Genomic DNA, 6000 nt, shown 5'->3' with positions numbered 1-6000 from the left:
ACATTAGCTTTTAAGACAAACAAGTCAAAGCATTAAAGCACATATCAAAGTATCTACAGAAAATTTACTTAACAACTGGTTGAGACGTTTTCTCAGAAAACCCCTAATTTCCTTAATGTCTTTGTTTTTGGGGGGGTTTTCTCATTGGGTTTTTATGTAAATAAATCTCTATAATGTAAATAACTGCCACAGAAGACTTTGTTCCTTTAAGTAAAAATGTCATTACATGTGTGTTCATACAGGAGTTCCATTAAAACCAAACAACAGAAGCTGCTACGTGCGTGTTCGCTAACATTCATTCCTCTATACCAACACGGAATAGAAGATGACTAATTTCTCGTCAGCTGGCCTGCAGCTCTGTATCTGTAATGGTATCAAACGCTCATTTATATTTATGCACACAGAGCAGTGTTTGGAGTTCTCCATAAGTGAACACATTTGATCACGGTAAGAGTATAAATGCCTTAGGAAGACTTGGAGCGTAGAGGACCCGTCGTAGCAGGGAGTTAGAAGTACAATGGTGTAAATGCAAAGCAGAGGGCAGCCAATACCAGCTACACTAATGCTCCCAAACCCGAGGCTGCAGATACGGGTAAGTCTGCTGCATCCCGATTCCAGTAACCCCTGACCTCGAGCCTTTGTAAGCCGCTACCACAGCTTTAGGACTCACAAAGCGCACAGGAGAAGGAAGAAGTGGAACTATGTCTGACTGAGCTGCGATGGTGAAAAGGAAGAAATACATACAGGCGTGGAGCAGGATGAGAAGAAGCAGCAGCACAGGAGGGGAAAGTGGTGATGGGGCAGAATAACAGCAGTTATTCAATTACTTGCAGCTGTAAACACAATGCGTGGTACATTTTTCCTGGGAAAAAACATCTGGTGCACACAGCAAATGATGTGTTTCTAAGGATACTGTAACGGGAGCAGCTAAGCATAGTCACCGGATTTACATAATGAGCGCAGCAATATAAATAGAGATATGGCATGTCGACTTTAACCCTCTCAACCCCAAAGCCCACCGGGGTTCAGCAGGTTCAAATTATTATTAATATCATAGCAAGAAACCGTGAATGCCGGAAGAATCTTTCAGACGGTGCATGAATTAATCATGTGTGACTTTCAATTCCATTGGGGGAAAAATAGCTAAATCTGAGCTGGAATTCATGGCATTTGATCGAAATCCCTTTACTCTACATGTTTCATGTAAAAATTTGAGAAAAATAAACCGCTTACTCCAACCAGATTCTGGAAAAAATAAATAAATAAAAAGAAATATTGTGATCCTTAGCACAACTGTGAAGCCAATTCTGGAATTTTTTGGGTTGAACTGCAGGCTGTGTTTAGACAGATCAGACAAGTATAGGAGCAAATTAAGCATGCAAATAGTAACATTTATATAGTCACATGACAACAATTCAGGTAGGTTGAACTGCAGGCTTACATAGAGATAGGGGTCAAGTATGGAAAGAAATTCAATATTTAGATATTTATTACCACATTTTTTAAGTCAGCAATTTGTTTGCAAAATTGGAAGTACGTTGATTCCTTTTTTTTCCCCCAATTTTGGTAGAACAAATATTAAAATTCCACTTTATCTTGTTTTAATGATATATAGTGTTATAACTGTGTCATGCTACACAAAAGTAATTTGTGTACTGGTAATCATGGTTGTGCTGTTTCCATAGAGGTGCAGGGCTTTGTGGTGAAAAAATGAGTCCACAGTGAGTAAAAATGCCCAGGGGTTGAGAGGGTTAAAGAACAGGTCTTGCCAAGCACATGAGGAATTTGAAAGCAGAAAATTTGTTTAGCATTTACTGCCAGTTATATATTATAGAACACAGCATTGTCATTGTCATGTTTAAAAATCGTTTCTTCTAAAAGTTTTCAATATTTTAGACTACTCATCAACTTTCAGACCTGTATTTGCCTGGAATCCGTTCTTACATTTATTCTGTGTGAACAATGTTCCAGTCAGGAGAACTGTGCCCCGAATTCCTCTCTTCCACCGCTTCATTTCCCGCCGTTAAAATAAGAGATGAATCAGAATATATAAGGATCTGCGTCATTTAGGCAAAGCAGTCAATTCCGTCTACACTTTCACACATGTGTAGCATGAAAAACAGTTTTTTTATTTCCTTCTTACTTCGAGGTGTTTTTAGACCCGACATTTTCTAGCTGAGGATTTGTCATGACAGTCCGGGACGTTTCGCAGGCAAGTCAGTTTATCGCATCACAGGTGAGATGCACACGTGCCAATGCAGGAATGGAAGTGCACACTTTAAAGCTTCTGCGCTGTCAGTTTGTCACATGGTGAGCCGCAAATCCCTGCAAATCATAGATTATTCATCGACTAAAAACTATAACACGGATGCTGCTGCGGGGATGTCTGCTTAGTTTAATTTTTAAGATGACGAATGTGGGCATTTAATTGCTTATTTGGATCGAGCATGTCGAAAAATAGGCATATGAGGGGAAAAGGCCAGGCAGTGAGATTGTAGACTAAGTGAGAGGATAGTGAAATGCCAGACAGATGAGGAGGAAAAAGTCCTTCACCAGTGACCTTGTGCTGAGACAGTGAGAGCTGAGCCAGCATCTCAAGCATTTATCAATGTTAAGGGCCTGGTATTCATTCGGGGCACAAACACACAGTTAACATGAAAGCAAATTAAATGGCGAGCATTTTATACCAGGTCAGCGAGGAGGACTGTAAACTGCAGGTTCTGTCACAGTTTTAATTGAGTGAAAATACCAAGAGGCTGCACAGCAAAATCAATATGTACAGTAGCTCGGAAAGAAGTGAAGCAAAGCAAAGAAGAGCAAAACACACACGGCTTCAAAGTGCCCCGGGGCGCAAACACACTCGCACAAACAAGTTTCAATATTTACTTTGAAATTAAAATGAAATGGTGATTGCATTATTTCCCGGTAATTAAGTCGCAATCATCATCCATCAAAATCCACACCCAATTGTCATTTTGTTCAACAAAATCCAAAAAAAAAAAAAAAGCTAATTTCCAACTGATTAACGCGCTGGTGTGGATTCTTTTGTTTTGTAAAATTGCAAAACAACAAAAGATTAAATGAGAGACAAAAGAAGCAGCACCCAAATCTTAATGTGACTTATAGCAGGAGGGAAAAGATAATAAACAAGGACAAAAGAAAGTAAGAGGTGGTTAAATGGAAGAAAAATCAACTTCGAAAACTACAGTTTAAAAGACACATTTTCCCCGTGTCTTGCTTACATTCTTTTATTGGGGATTTTTTTTTGCAATTTTCTAATCTAATAATCAAACGATTTCATTTGGCCTGATATTGTGCTCATGTCAGCCGATTTCTCATTTGTAATGATGGTATTTTGTTTCATCTCGTCTTAACCAATAAATATGTAAAGTGTATTCCTGCACAGTACATAGACGTACAACAGCTTGTGGAGCTTTGGCAGGCGGTAACACGTTTTATTCCAGCAGCAGCCTGATTCTGCCAAACCAGAGTGTACGGAGTGACTTAAACTCATGACAGACGGCTGCTTTTTTAAAATCTGATTGCAAAGGTAAACAATGTCTAAAGCAAAACTGTCCAAATTTGGAAAATTTCCTTGGCTTGCACGAAGGCTGCAACGTGTTAAGAGAGGGCTTGTGGTACTAGTTACTCCAAAAGGTTTTTTAAAGCAATCGTGAATTCAACATTGTTTGTTGTTGCAGCTGAGAACAAGACAAAGCACCATAGCTGCTGACTTTATCCACAACTGACCCAAACTTTACAAGAGAATCAGTTTAAGCTGCAGATTGCACTCCATTAACCCTCTGAACCTAAAAAGAGGCATGTTACCTTTACCAAAGTACCAAAATCACACCATTAACAACCATAAACTGTAAAAACTATAAATCTGCACATTTTCCTTGAACTACGAGTCGTGTCAGAAAAGTTCCAGGACTGGTGTCACAAAAGATATATTTCAAACCCGAACTACAAACTACGGCTTTTCCCCTTCAGACGATCAACCAGCACGTCTACAAAGAGATCCTGCGGCGTTTGCTTCCTTCAACGCATGAGAAGAGGCGAGAGTTGTGGCAGAATAAGTTGTGGCTGCTTCACCATGACAACGCGCCTGCTCACAATGCCCTGAGCATCCCACAGTTCCTGGCTGAGAAGAACATCGCCGAACAACCTCCCGACTCGCCCCACCTAGCTCCGTGGGATTTTTTCCTCTTCCCCAAGCTCAAGGGGGTCATCAAGGGGACCCGTTTTAAAGACATGGATGACATCAAGATGGCTGTGATGACGGAGCTGCAGAGGATCCCGGAAGAATCCTTCCAGGAGTGCATGGCGGTGTGGCAGAGAATGCTGGGGAAGGGTGTTAGCTTCCAGGGGGATTACCTCGAAAGGGAAAACTCGTAGTTTGAATTTGAAATACATCTTTTGTGACACCAGTCCTGAAATTTTTCTGACACACCTCGTATTCATCTGTGACTTGACATTTTGTTGAAAAAGTTCATATTTAATCAAAATCACTGTACTTTACATATCTTATTTGTTTGTTTTTCTAATTCACCAAAAATAAAGCATCAAATTTTTTAAAATTAGAAAAACTCAGTGCTCCTCAGCACAACTATGAAGTCATAACTGACATCATTGGTGTCACCAACAGTCACGTGACAAAAATTCTGAGATTTTTCTGACTGAACTGGGCTCAACTACAGGCTATGTTGAGAAAACAACTAAAAAAACTGAAATGCAAAGTAGTAAAATATCTGTGGTATTTATGTATCTTTATAATGTTGGGCGTGTTGATTTCAGGTTAAAGTTTATCAGTTATGGCATACTAATTTTATTATGCTGCATAAAACACTTTTTTGGGTTCTCTCTCCTCTAGTCATGGTTGTGTTGTTTCCATAGAGGTGCAGGACTTCATACTGCAGTGAAAAGTGAGTTTGCGGTTTGTAATAATGTGACTGGTGCAAAAAATAAAAAAAATCCCCAGAAACTGCTTTGAGGTTCAGACATTTAACCACACACGTAATAAAATTTGAAGTTCGGGAGTTGGATGTTTCTTCCAGCGATGCACCTCATGAGTCGTGGTTCACATGGGTTTTAATCATAGATCCAGATATGTTCTTGTGTTGTGGTTAATCTCCTGCACCAATGATTCAAACAGGAGAATTTCATGCCAAACGACGGCGTAGAAGCGTGAGTCACGTGAATTCTGTCCGTGTGGAAAATGAGTGGGATTTTTACTTCAGGAACCAGCGGTGTCTAAAATAGCTCCTCCAACTTCTTAACTCCGTAACACCTGACCTGCTTGACATGCTGTCAATATGTAGGCGGTGAATCAGAGGTCTGTAACCAAGCTTGACCTGGCATGTGATCCTGATATTTTATCTTTTATTTTTTGTCATGTGGTCTGCAGATTTGGTTCCAAAATCAGTACTTGGAGGGACAGACAGGACATACTTCCATGTTGCAGATTGGATTGACGCTGATCTGTCCAATTGTAAATATTGTGTATATGTTAAATTACAGGTTTAATTGGGGAAAACACCAATCAGGAGGTTGCACACATTTGGTTTTATCAATAAAAAAATGCTTTTTAGTGGAAGTGTGTTTGGTCAACTTGGTAGCAGTTGGTATCTCAGGCTTTCAAACTCCAAAGTAACTAGAAAAGCTACTTTTACTATTTCTGTTGCCTGCCAGTTACATGTAATTCCAGCATTGTTAGTTCTGTCTAGATATGAATCAACAACTGTGCTCAAATCACCTCCAATTTTATCTGGACAATAGACAGCAGAAAGACTTGTCAACGAGGAATGTGCTGTCAGCATCTGGAAAGTACATGTTGGTGTTGATCAAGATATCAGCAAATGACAAGCAAATCTCCTTGAGGGTGTCATTATTTTCTTACCCATTAGAAAGAATACCTGCCTCTTTTGGCAATTTCGCTACAGTGACAGACATGTCAACTTAATCTTTTCAAAAGTACAACTTAGGAAGCCGCTCCAAAGC

Source organism: Stegastes partitus, unplaced genomic scaffold, assembly GCF_000690725.1.
Source record: "Stegastes partitus isolate 25-593 unplaced genomic scaffold, Stegastes_partitus-1.0.2 Scaffold325, whole genome shotgun sequence".
Classification (NCBI taxonomy): Eukaryota; Metazoa; Chordata; class Actinopteri; family Pomacentridae; genus Stegastes; species Stegastes partitus.
Note: the sequence above shows the minus strand (reverse complement) of the source record.